The sequence below is a fragment of the Meles meles genome, chromosome X, assembly GCF_922984935.1.
Source record: "Meles meles chromosome X, mMelMel3.1 paternal haplotype, whole genome shotgun sequence".
Taxonomy (NCBI): domain Eukaryota; kingdom Metazoa; phylum Chordata; class Mammalia; order Carnivora; family Mustelidae; genus Meles; species Meles meles.
The window spans coordinates 47887173-47900897 of record NC_060087.1 but is presented as its reverse complement, the minus strand read 5'-3'; the positions used below and the strand labels follow the sequence as shown (position 1 = coordinate 47900897).

General features: G+C 38.6%; 1 pseudogene; it reads left to right on the top strand.

Moving 5' to 3' along the window:
• The first annotated feature begins 10387 nt into the window (after positions 1–10387).
• Positions 10388–10553, top strand: LOC123935602 (annotated as a pseudogene).
• The last annotated feature ends 3172 nt before the right edge of the window (positions 10554–13725 follow it).

The following is a 13725-nucleotide window of genomic DNA, read 5'->3' as shown; positions in this document are numbered from 1 at the left end:
TCTTTCCAGATGATGTGACACTTTATGTGAAAACCCAAAACACTCCACCTCCAAATTACTAGAACTCATATAGCAGTTCAGCAACATGGCAGGATACAAAGTCAATGCACAGAAATCAGTGGCATTTCAATACACTAATAATGTGACTGAAGAAAGAGACTTTAAGGAATCAATTTCATTTACAATTGCACAAAAACCCACAAGATACCTAGGAATAAACCTAACCAAAGTAGTAAAGGATCTATACTCTAGAAACTAGAGAACGCTCATGAAAGAAATTGAAGAAGACATAAAGAGATGGAAAACATTCCATGCTCATGGTTCAAAAGAATAAAAATTATGAAAATGTCTACATTTTCTACACTTTCAGTGCAATCCCTATCAAAATACTATCTAAATTTTTCACAGAGCTGGAACAACCATCCAAAAAATTGTATGGAACCAGAAAAGATCTCAAATTACCAGGGGATTGTAGAAAAAGAAAACCAAAGCTGGGGGCATCACGTTGCCTGACTTCAAGCTAATACAAAGCTGTGATAACACAGAAATGGACCCTCAACTCTACAGTCAACTAATCTTTTGACAAATCAGGAAAGAATATCCAATGGTAAAATGGAAGTCTATTCAATAAATGGTGCTGGGAATATTGGACAGCTACATGCAGAAGAATGAAACTTGACCATTCTCTTACACCATACACAAAGATAAACTCAAAATGCATGAAAGGTCTCAATGTGAGAAAGGAATCTATCAAAATCCTAGAGAAGAAAATAGGCACTAACTTCTTCAACATTGTCCACAGTGACTTCTTTCAAGACACGTCTCCAAAGGCAGGGGAAAGAAAAGCAAAAATGAACTATTGGGACTTCATCAAGATAAAAAGCTTTTGCACAGCAAAGGAAACAGTCAACAAAACAAAAAGGCAACCCATGAAATGGGAGAAGAAACTTGCAAATGACATTGCAGATAAAGGGCTGGTATCCAAGATCTATAAAGAAAGAACTTCTCAAGCTCAACACCCATAAAACAGATAATCCAGTCAAGAAATGGGCAGGAGACATGAATAGACACCTCTCCAAAGAAGACATACAAATGGCTAACAGACACATGAAAAAACGTTAAACATCACTAGTCATTAGGGCATTTCAAATCAAAACCCACAATGAGATAACTTACACTAGTTAGAATGGCAAAAATTAACAAGTCAGGAAACAAGAACTGTTGGTGAGGATGTGGAGAAAGGGGAGCACTCTTACACTGTTGGTGGGAATGCAAGTTGGTACAGCTACTCTGGAAAACAATATGGAGGCTCCTCAAGATGTTAAAAATAGAGCTACCCTAGGACCCAGGAATTGCACTACAGGTATTTACCCCAAAGATACAGAGGTAGTGAAAAGAAAGGGCACATGAACCCCAGTGTTCATAGCAGCAATGGCCACAGTTGCCAAACTGTGGAAAGACCCAAGATGCCCTTCAACAGATGAATGGATAAAGATGTGGTCCATATATACAATGGAATACTACTCAGCCATCAGAAAGAATGAATATCCGCCATTTGCATCAACATGGATGGAACTGGAGGGGATTATGCCAAGTGAAATAAGCCAAGCAGAGAAAGTCTATTATTATATGTTTTTGCTCATATGTGGAACATAAGGAATGACATGGAGGACCACAGGGGAAGGATGGGAAAACTGAAGGGGAGGAAATCAGAGAGAGAGACAAAACATGAGAGACACTGGAATCAAACTGAGGGTCTCAGAGAGGAGGTGGGTGGGTCATGGGGTAACTGGGTGATGGATATTAAGCAGGACACATGTTGTGATGAGCCCTGGGTGTTATACGCAACTAATGACTCATTGAACACTACATTAGAAACTTATAATGTACTCTAAGGTGGCTAACTGAACATAGTAAAAACAAGGAATTATGAAAATTTACTCAATTAAGAAATAGTTAAATAAACCAATAGAAAAATTCAATTAATAGAAAGTATTTCTATGTAACACCCCCTCCTAATATCCTCAGTTTCCCAGGCAAATAATGAACAATTTCTTTTTTTTTTTAAGATTTTATTTGTCAGAGAGAGAGCAAGAGTGAGAGAGTAAGCGAGCACAAGCAGGGGGAGCAGCAGGCAGAGGGAGAAGCAGGCTTCCTGCTGAGCAGGGAGCCCGATCTGGGACTCAATCCCAGGATCCTGGGATCATGACCTGAGACGAAGGCAGATGCTTAACCGACTGAGCCACCCAGGCACCCCAGTAATGAACAATTTCTATCCTATGTAAAAGTATTTGAGAGACTAGGAGTGTAAACTTTGCATCTTGTTTTACAATGCTCGAGTAACCAAGATCTAAATAAATTGTAAGGGAAATAAAAACAAAAAACATTCATTTTTGTATATAGATGAAAAACTTAAGAAGATATGAAAAAATTTTTTAAATGATGGCTAAATGATATGTTCACTAAATGAACATAATAAAAAGTTAAATAAAGAAAGAAAGAAGAAAGTCGAGGAGAAGTGGTAAGAATAACAGGTAAATGGTCTGGCCTTTACAAAGTGATTCCACCCTCAAGGGAAAATGGAAGAAATCTCTGCTACCTGTTGATAATATAGTGCCCATCAAGCAAGGAGAACTAGACACACGTCAAAGAACTATACAAAGTGCAAAGAGAAATCGTGAACCGTCTGAATCATCTTTGAAGAAACAACTAGTTTCTTAAACTGTGAATAGTTCTGAATATTTCTGATACTTTTTCATAAATAAACATTTTCTTAAGGAGGACACTTCACTGTGATGAGAACTAGGTGTTACATGTAAGTGAGGAATCACTGAATTCTACTCCTGAAAGCAATATTACACTATATATTAACAAACTGAAATTTATTTTTTTTTAATTTTTAAATTAACATATAATGTATTTTTAGCCCCAGGGGTACAGGTGTGTGAATCGCCAGGTTTAACATGTCACAACACTCACCATAGCACATACCCTCCCCAATGTCCATAACCCCACCAGCCTCGCCCGACCCCCCAACCCCAAGCAACCCTCAGTTCGTTTTGTGAGATTAAGTGTCTCTTATGGTTTGTCTCCCTCCTGATCCCATCTTGTTTATTCTTTTCCTAACCTCCAAACTCCCCACGTTGCATCTCCACTTCCTCATATCAGGGAGATCATATCATAGTTGTCTTTCTCTGATTGACTTATTTCGCTGAACATAATACACTCTAGTTCCATTCATGTCATCGCAAATGGCAAGATTTCATTTCTTTTGATGGCTCCATAGTATTCAATTGTATATATATACCACTTCTTCTTTATCCATTCATCTGTTGATGGACAGCTAGGTTCTTTCCATAGTTTGGCTATTGTGGACATTGCTGCTATAAACATTCGGGTGCACGTACCCTTTCGGATCACTACGTTTGTATCTTTAGGGTAAATACCCAGTAATGCAATTGCTGGGTCATAGGGTAGTTCTATTTTCAACATTTTGAGGAACCTCCATGCTGTTTTCCAGAGTGGTTGCACCAGCTTGCATTCCCACCAACAGTGGAGGAGGGTTCCCCTTTCTCCGCATCCTCGCCAGCATCTCTCATTTCCTGACTTGTTAATTTTAGCCATTCTGACTGGTATGAGGTGATATCTCATTGTGGTTTTGATTTGTATTTCCCTGATGCCGAGTGATGTGGAGCATTTTTTCATGTGTCTGTTGGCCATCTGGATGTCTTCTTTGCAGAAATGTCTATTCATGTCCTATGCCCATTTCTTGATTGGATTATTTGTTCTTTGGGTGTTGAGTCTGCTAAGCTCTTTATAGATTTTGGATACTAGCCCTTTATCTGATATGTCATTTGCAAATATATTCTCCCATTCTGTTAGTTGTCTTTTGGTTTTGTTAACTATTTCCCTTGCTCTGCAAAAGCTTTTGATTTTGATGAAATCCCAATAATTCATTTTTGCCCTTGTTTCCCTTGCAATGTTCCTAGGAAGACAATGTTCCTAGGAAGAAGTGGCTGCGGCTGAGGTCAAAGAGGTTGCTGCCTATGTTCTCCTCAAGGATTTTGATGGATTCCTTTCTCACATTGAGGTCCTTCATCCCTTTTGAGTCTATTTTGGTGTGTGGTATAAGGAAATGGTCCAGTTTCATTCTTCTGCATGTGGCTGTCCAATTTTCCCAAAACAATTTGTTGAAGAGCCTGTCTTTTTTCCATTGGGCATTCTTTCCTGCTTTGTCGAAGATTAGTTGACCATAGAGTTGAGGGTCTATTTCTGGGCTCTCTATTCTGTTCCATTGATCAATGTGTCTATTTTTGTGCCAGTACCATACTGTCTTGATGATGACAGCTTTGTAATAGAGCTTGAAGTCCGGAATTGTGATGCCACCAACTTTGGCTTTCTTTTTCAATATTCCTTTGGCTATTCGAGGTCTTTTCTGGTTCCATATAAAGTTTAGGATTATTTGCTCCATTTCTTTGAAAAAATGGATGGGATTTTGATAGGGATTGCATTAAATGTGTAGATTGCTTTAGGTAGCATACACATTTTAAAAATATTTGTTCTTCCAATCCAGGAGCATGGAACATTTTTCCATTTCTCTGTGTCTTCCTCAATTTCTTTCATGAGTACTTTAGAGTTTTCTGAGTATAGATTCTTTGGCTCTTTGGTTAGGTTTATTCCTAAGTATCTTATGGTTTGGGGTGCAATTGTAAACGGGATTTACTCCTTAATTTCTCTTTCTTCTGTCCTGTTGTTGGTGTAAAGAAATGCAACTGATTTCTGCACACTGATTTTATATCCTGACACTTTACTGAATTTCTGTACAAGTTCTAGCTGATTTGGAGTGAAGTCTTTTGGGTTTTCCACATATACTATTATATCATCTGCAAAGGGTGATAGTTTGACTCCTTCTGTGCCGATTTGGATACCTTTAATTTCTTTTTGTTGTCTGATTGCTGAGGCTAGGACTTCTAGTACTATGTTGAATAGCAATAGTGATAATGGACATCCCTGCCATGTTCCTGACCTTAGAGTAAAAGCTCTAAGTTTTTCTCCATTGAGAATGATATTCGTGGTGGGATTTTCATAGATGGCTTTGATAATATTGAGGTATGTGCCCTCTATCCCTACACTTTGAAGAGTTTTGATCAGGAAGGGATGCTGTATTTTTTCAAATGCTTTTTCAGAATCTATTGAGAGTATCATATGGCTCTTTTCTTTCTTTTATTAATGCATTGTATCACATTGATTCATTTGCAGGTGTTGGACCAAACTTGCAGCCCTGGAATAAATCCCACTTGGTCGTGGTGAATAATCCTTTTAAAGTACTGTTGGATCCTATTGGCTAGTATTTTGGTGAGAATTTTTGCATCTGTGTTCATCAAGGATATTGGTCTGTGATTTTCTTTTTTGATGGGATCCTTGTCTGGTTTGGGGATCAAGGTGATGCTGGCCTCATAAAATGAGTTTGGAAGTTTTCCTTCCATTTCTATTTTGGAATAGTTTCAGGAGAATAGGAATTAGTTTTTCTTTAAATGTTTGGTAGAATTCCCCTGGGAAGACATCTGGCCCTGGGCTCTCGTTTGTTTGGAGATTTTTGATGACTGTTTCAATCTCCTCATTGGTAATGGGTCTTTTCAGTTTTCTATTTCTTCTTGGTTCAGTTTTGGTAGTTTCTATGTCTCTAGGAATGCATCCATTTCTTCCCGATTCTCAAATTTGTTGGCGTAGAGTTGCTCATAGTATGTTCTTATAATTGTATTTCTTTGGTGTTGGTTGTGATATTTCCTCTTTCATTCATGATTTTATTTATTTGGGCCCTTTCTCTTTTCTTTTTGATACGTCTGGCCAGGGGTTTATCAATCTTATTAATTCTTTCAAAGAATCAGCTCCTAGTTTTGTTGATTTGTTCTATTGTTTTTTTGGTTTCTATTTCATTGATTTCTGCTCTGATCTTTATGATTTGTCTTCTCCTTCTGGGTTTAGGGTTTCTTTCTTGTTCTTTCTCCAGCTCCTTTAGGTGTAGGGTGAGGTTGTGTATTTAAGACCTTTCTTGTTTCTTGAGAAAGCCTTGTACCGCTATATATTTTCCTCTCAGGACTGCCTTTTCTGTGTCCCACAGATTTTGAACCATTGTGCTTTCATTATCATTTGTTTCCATGAATTTTTTCAATTCTTCTTTAATTTCATAGTTAACCCATTCATTCTTTAGAAAGATGTTGTTTAGTCTTCACGTATTTGCGTTCTTTCCAACTTTCCTCTTGTGATTGAGTTCTAGCTTCAGAGCATTGTGGTCTGAAAATATGCAGAGAATGATCCCAAACTTTTGATACTGTTTGAGACTGGATTTATGACCCAGGATGTGATCTATTCTGGAGAATGTTCCATATGCCCTTGAGAAGAATGTGTATTCTGTTGCTTTGGGATGAAATTTTCTGAATATATCTGTGATGTCCATCTGGTCCAGTGTGTCATTTAAGGCCTTTATTTCCTTGTTGATCTTTGGCTTAGATGATCTGTCCATTTCAGTGAGGGGAGTGTTGAAGTCCCCTACTATTATTGTATGATTGTTGATGTGTTTGTTTGATTATGTTATTAATTGGTTTCTATAGTTGGCTGCTCCCACGTTAGGGGCATAGATATTTAAACTTGTTAGATCTTTTTTTTTTAATATTTTATTTATTTAACAGAGAGAAATCACAACTAGGCAGAGAGGCAGGCAGAGAGAGAGGAGGAAGCAGGCTCCCTGCGGAGCAGAGAGCCTGACGTGGGGCTCGATCCCAGGACCCTGAGATCATGACCTGAGCCGAAGGCAGTGGCTTGATCCACTGAGCCACCCAGGTGCCCCTTGTTAGATCTTCTTATTAGACAGACCCTTTGAGGATGATATAGTGCCCTTCTTCATCTCTTATTATGGTCTTTGGTTTAAAATCTAATTGATCTGATATAAGGATTGCCACCCCAGCTTTCTTCTGATGTCCATTAGCATGGTACATTGTTTTCCACCTCCTCACTTTAAATCTGGAGGTGTCTTCGCATCTAAAATGAGTTTCTTGTAGGCAGCATATTGATGGGTTTTGGTTTTTTATCTATTCTGATACCCTGTGTCTTTTGATTGGGGCATTTAGCCCATTCACATTCAGGGTAACTATTGAGAGATATGAATTTAGTGCCATTGTATTGCTTGTAAGGTGACTGTTACTGTCTATTGTCTCTGTTCCTTTCTGATCTACTACTTTTAGGCTCTCTTTGCTTAGAAGACCCCTTTCAATATTTCTGTAGAGCTGGTTTGGTGTTTGCAAATTCTTTCAGTTTTTGTTTGTCCTAGAAGCTTTTTATCTCTCCTTCTATTTTCAATGATAGCCTAGCTGGATATAGTGTTCTTGGATGCATGTTTTCTCATTTAGTGCTCTGAATATATCATGCCAGTTCTTTCTGGCCTGCCAGATCTCTGTGGAGAAGTCTGCTACCAATCTAATGTTTTTACCATTGTATGTTACAGACTTCTTTTCCCGGGCTGCTTTCAGGATTTTCTCTTTGTCGCTAAGTCTTGTGAATTTTACTATTAGGTGATGGGTTGTGGACCTATTCTTAATGATTTTGAGGGGGGTTCTCTGCACCTCCTATATTTTGATGCTTGTTTGCTTTGCCATAAAGGGAAATTCTCTACAATAATTCTCTCCAGTATACTTCTGCTCCTCTCTCTCTTCTTCTTCTGGAATCCCAATTATTCTAATGTTGTTTCATCCTATGGTGTCATTTATCTCTCAAAATCTCCCCACATGGTCCAGTATTTGTTTGTCTCTCTTTTGCTCAGCTTCTTTATTCTCTGTCATTTGGTCTTCTATATCACTAATTCTTTCTTCTGCCTCATTTATCCTAGCAATAAAGGCCTCCATTTTTTTAAAGATTTATTTATTTGACAGAGATCACAAGTAAGCAGAGAGGCAGGCAGAGAGAGAGGAGGAAGCAGGCTCCCCGCTGAGCAGAGAGCCCGATGTGGGGCTTGCTCCCAGGACCCTGAGAGCATGACCTGAGCTGAAGGCAGAGGCTTAATCCACTGAGCCACACAGGTGCCCCTAAAAGCCTCCATTTTTTATTGCACTTCATTAATACCTTTTTTTATTTCAACTTGGTTAGATTTTAGTTCTTTTATTTCTCCAGAAAGGGCTTTTTATCTCTCCGGAGAGATTTTCTCTAATATCTTCCATGCCTTTTTTTTGAGCTGAGTTAGAACCTTGAGAATCGTCATTCTGAACTCTAGATCTGACATATTACCAATGTCCGTATTGATTAGGTTCCTAGCCTTTGGTACTGCCTCTTGTTCTTTTTTTTGTGGTGAGTTTTTCCGCCTTGTCATTTTGTCCAGATAAGAATATATGAAGGAACAAATAAAATACTAAAAGGGTGGCAAAGACCCCAGGAAAATGTGCTTTAACCAAATCAGAAAAGACCCCAAATTGTGGGAAGGAGAAAGGGGATAAAAAGAAGTTCATATAAATAAAAACTAAAAAAAGAAAACAAATAAAGAAAAAATATAAAAAAGAAATATATACATGTATATGTATATATTTATATATACATACATATATATTATATATACTATATATATATATATGTATATATATATATATATATTAGATGGGTGACTAGAACAGAGTCACCCACTGGAATGAAAATGGCAGCCTCCGAGTCTCAAGCCTGGAGGAGCCAAGAGCTCAGGGCCCCACTCCTCAGTGCACCCTCAGAGAAAAGTGCTCAATCACTCCCATCTCCCTGGCCTCCAGTGGCGCTCCGAACTCACCCAGCCTGTGACCGGTTCAAGGTAACGCCAAGATGAGAGCTCACTCCTCGGTCTGTCTCTGTAGCCAGCTTCCCTGCTCTAATACCTGCAAGCTCTGTGAAACTCAGACACCCCCAAACCTTCTGTAACCCCACGGGACTTGGGGCCACGCTGACCCCGTGTGGGCGTCACCCCAGTTTAGCCTCTGGAGTGATGCCCCTCAGTGGAGCAGACTTTTAAAAGTCCTGATTTTGTGCTCCGTTTTTCCACCACTTGCCAGGAGCCCCCCCCCCCCACCGCGGTCTATCTTCCTGTCACTTTGGATTCACTTCTCCGCTTGTCCTACCTTTCAGAAAGTGGTTGATTTTCTGTCTCTAGAATTGTTGCTCTTCTCTTCAATCTGTTGGATTTATAGGTGTTAACAATTGTTTGATAAGCTATCTAGCTGATCTCCTGCTACCTGACATCGTCTCAGTCTGCTACTTCTCCACCATCTTGACTCCTTCCCATGAACTAGAATTTATTTATTTATTTTTATTTATTTATTTATTTGTTTTTATTTGTTTATTTACAGCATAACAGTGTTCATTGTTTTGGCATCACTCCCAGTGCTCCATGCAGTACGTGCCCTCCCTATTACCCACCACCTGGTTCCTCAACCTCCCACCCCCCCACCCCCCCCGCCGCCCCTTCATAACCCTCTGGTTGTTTTTCAGAGTCCATAGTCTCTCATGGTTCATCTCCCCTTCCAGTTTCCCTCAACTCCCTCTCCTCTCCATCTCCCCATGTCCTCCATGTTCTTTGTTATGCTCCACAAATAAGTGAGACTATATGATACTTGACTCTCTCTGCTTGACTTATTTCGCTCAGCATAATCTCTTCCAGTCCCGTCCATGTTGCTACAAAAGTTGGGTATTCGTCCTTTCTGATGGAGGCATAATACTCCTTTGTGTATATGGACCACATCTTCCTTATCCATTCATCCGTTGAAGGGCATCTTGGTTCTTTCCACAGTTTGGCGACCGTAGCCATTGCTGCAATAAACATTGGGGTACAGATGGCCCTTCTTTTCCCTACATCTGTATCTTTGGGGTAAATACCCAGCAGTGCAATTGCAGGGTCATAGGGAAGCTCTATTCTTAATTTCTTGAGGAATCTCCACACTGTTCTCCAAAGTGGCTGCACTAACTTGCATTCCCACCAACAGTGGAAGAGGGTTCCCCTTTCTCCACATCCTCTCCAACACACGTTGTTTCCTGTCTTGCTAATTTTGGCCATTCTAACTGGTGTTAGGTTGTATCTCAACATTGTTTTAATTTGAATCTCCCTGATGGCTAGTGATGATGAACATTTTTTCATGTGTCTGATAGCCATTTGTATGTCTTCATTGGAGAAGTGTCTGTTCATATCTTCTGCCCATTTTTTGATATGATTATCTGTTTTGTGTGTGTTGAGTTTGAGGAGTTCTTTATAGATCCTGGATATCAACCTTTTGTCTGTACTGTCATTTGCAAATATCTTCTCCCATTCCGTGGGTTGCCTCTTTGTTTTGTTGACTGTTTGTTTCCTTTGCTGTGCAGAAGCTTTTGATCTTGATGAAGTCCTAGCTTTGCGCAGTGGCAGTATCGTAGCCAATGAGGTTTATCCGAGGCGCGATTATTGCTAATTGATCTTGATGAAGTCCCAAAAGTTCATTTTTGCTTTTGTTTCCTTGGCCTTTGGAGACATATTTTGAAAGAAGTTGCTGTGGCTGATATCGAAGAGGTTACTGCCTATGTTCTCCTCTAGGATTCTGATAGATTCCTGTCTCACGTTGAGGTCTTTTATCCATTTCAAGTTTATCTTTGTGTACGGTGTAAGAGAATGGTCGAGTTTCATTCTTCTACATATCGCTGTCCAGTTTTCCCAGCACCATTTATTGAAGAGACTGTCTTTTTTCCATTGAATATTTTTTCCTGTTTTGTAGAAGATTATTTCACCATAGAGTTGAGGGTCCATATCTGGGCTCTCCACTCTGTTCCACTGGTCTATGTGTCTGTTTTTATGCCAGTACCACGCTGTCTTGGTGATCACAGCTTTGTAGTAAAGCTTGAAATCGGGTAACGTGATGCCGCCAGTTTTGGTTTTGTTTTTCAACATTTCCTTAGCAATTCGGGGTCTCTTCTGACTCCATACAAATTTTAGGATTATTTGCTCCAGCTCTTTGAAAAATACTGGTGGAATTTTGATCGGAATGGCATTAAGAGTATAGATTGCTCTAGGCAGTATAGACATTTTAACAATGTTTATTCTTCCAATCCAAGAGCATGGAACAGTCTTCCATCTTTTTGTGTCTTCTTCAATTTCTTTCATGAGTGTTCTGTAGTTCCTCGAGTACAGGTCCTTTACTTCTTTGGCTAGGTTTATGCCCAGGTATCTTATGGTTCTTGGTGCTATAGTAAATGGAATCGATTCTCTAATTTCCCTTTCTGTATTTTCATTGTTAATGTATAAGAAAGCCACTGATTTCTGTACATTGACTTTGTATCCTGCCACGTTACTGAATTGCTGTATGAGTTCTAGTAGTTTGGGGGTGGAGTCTTTGGGGTTTTCCATATAAAGAATCATGTCATCTCCGAAGAGAGAGAGTTTGACTTCTTCCTTGCCAATTTGGATACCTTTTATTTCTCTTTGTTGTCTGATTGCCATTGCTAGAACTTCTAATACTATGTTGAACAAGAGTGGTGAGAGTGGGCATCCTTGTCATGTTCCTGATCTCAACGGGAAGGCTGAAAGCTTTTTCCCGTTGAGGATGATATTTGCTGTGGGTCTTTCATATGAACTGGAATATATATAAAAATTTGAAAAGGAAAAAAGTATTGAGAGTAACTCTACTTTTATTTTGAATGAAGTCCAGGAAGTTTATTTTTGCTTTTTTTTCCCTTGCCTCAGGAGACATATCTAGAATAAAGTGTGTGTTCTTAATCTTTTTCTGCTTGCAGTCAAGGAGCTAGAACTTCTAAGCACAAGAGCTCTAGCACTAAGTCTGTACTGTGTACCAAAACATTGGAAACTGAGTTAAAAATTAGTGTTAACAGCCTTTAAGGTATTTAAATTATTCCTTTGCTTGGGAAGTCACCTCTTATGCAGAAAATTAATAACACTCAATTTAGAACACAGCATTTTCATTCTTAATAGTATTGCAAGAAACTGTTTTTGAAACTTCTTTTTGAAATGTATGTGCTTGACCTAGAAGAGTTCTATGCATGAATAGTTACAAAGAAGTGCTACCAGTCCTGAGACGATTCATGAATATCAAGGTTATTGAAATTGAATAGCCTTGTGAATAATTAAGTATTATCAGGACATTAGGAGAAGGAAGGGAAAAATGAAGGGAGAGAATCAGAGGAGGAGATGAAGAGACTAAGGACTCTGGGGGAAAAATTGAGGGTTTCAGAGGGGAAGGGGGTTGGGGTATGGGTTAGCCCAGTGAGGGGTTTTAATGGGGGCACATATTGCAATGAGCACTGGGTATTATATGCAAACAATGAATCATGGGACACTACAACAAAAACTAATGAAGTACTGTATGGTGACTAACAGGACATAATAAAAAAATTTTTAAATGAAAGCAAAAAATAAAAGAAATAGGTTTATAACATTTTGTACTTCATGCGTATGTTTTTCTTTCAGAGAAAGATTTGACCTTAGTGAGAGCAAAGCCAGCAGTATGTCAACAAGTTGTGTAATTTTCATATTTCAAGCATTAAATTTCCTTTGAAGAAAGATGTGCCCTTGCTGGACTAAAGCTCTACATCAATTGAAGATAAAATGGAAAGATCCATAAGTGACAACATGCTCAGAGCTGAGGCTTTAACATTTCTTTTCCAAGGCTATGAATTTTTTACTCTCATCTAAGTCAATTTTAAACTTGATGTGAGGTCATTGCTTCTGAAACCAGAAGGTGGATACAAGTCTAAGTAAAAGTCCAAAATTAAGTGATTCTAAAAGATTTACATTCAAGTGTTGGAAGTCTTAGAGAAACCAGGCAAGAAATAGAACTAAAAAGGAACCAAATTGTAAATGAAGAAGTAAAATTTTCCTGTTTGCAGATGACATGATCTTATATGTAGAAAACTCTAAAGACACTACCCAAAAATTCTATTAGAACTTAAAAAAAAAGTGAAGTTACAGCATACAAAAATCAACATACAAATATCTGTTTCATTTCCATAAGCCAATACAAAATGATCTAAAAAGGAAATTAAGAAAAATCCCATTTACAGAGGCATCAAAAAGAATAAAATACTTGTTAGGAAACCAAGGAAGTGGAAACCTTGCACAATGAAAACTACAAAACCTGATATAAGTGACAGAAGACACAAATAAATGGAAAGATATCCTATGACCATGAATTAGAAGACTTAATATTGTTAGAATTTTCCATGTTCTACAGATTCAATGCACTCTTACCAAAATTCTAATGCCTTTTTTTAACCAAAAGAGAAAAAACACTCCTAAAATTCATGTGGGGCACAAAGGACCCCGAATAGTCAGAGCAACCTTGAGCAAGAAGAAAGTTGGAGCCATCACACTTCCTGATTTCAAAGTGTTTTAGAAAGCTAGAGTAATTAAACCACTATAATGCTGGTATAAAAACAGACATATAAGGCAATGGAAAAGAACAGACGCCCCAGAAATAAATCTACATTTATACAGTCAACAGTTTTTCTACAAGAGTGTCAATGGGGAAAGGATATACTTTTTTCATATAGTGTTCAATGACTCATTAGGTGCATATGACACCTAGTGTTCATCACAACACATGCCCTCTTTAATACCCATTACCCAGTTATTACCCCATGACCCCATCCCCTCCACTCTGAGACCCTCAGTTTGAATCCCAGATTCCAGAGTCTTTCATGTTTTATCTCTCTCTCTCTGATTTCCTCCCCTTCAGTTTT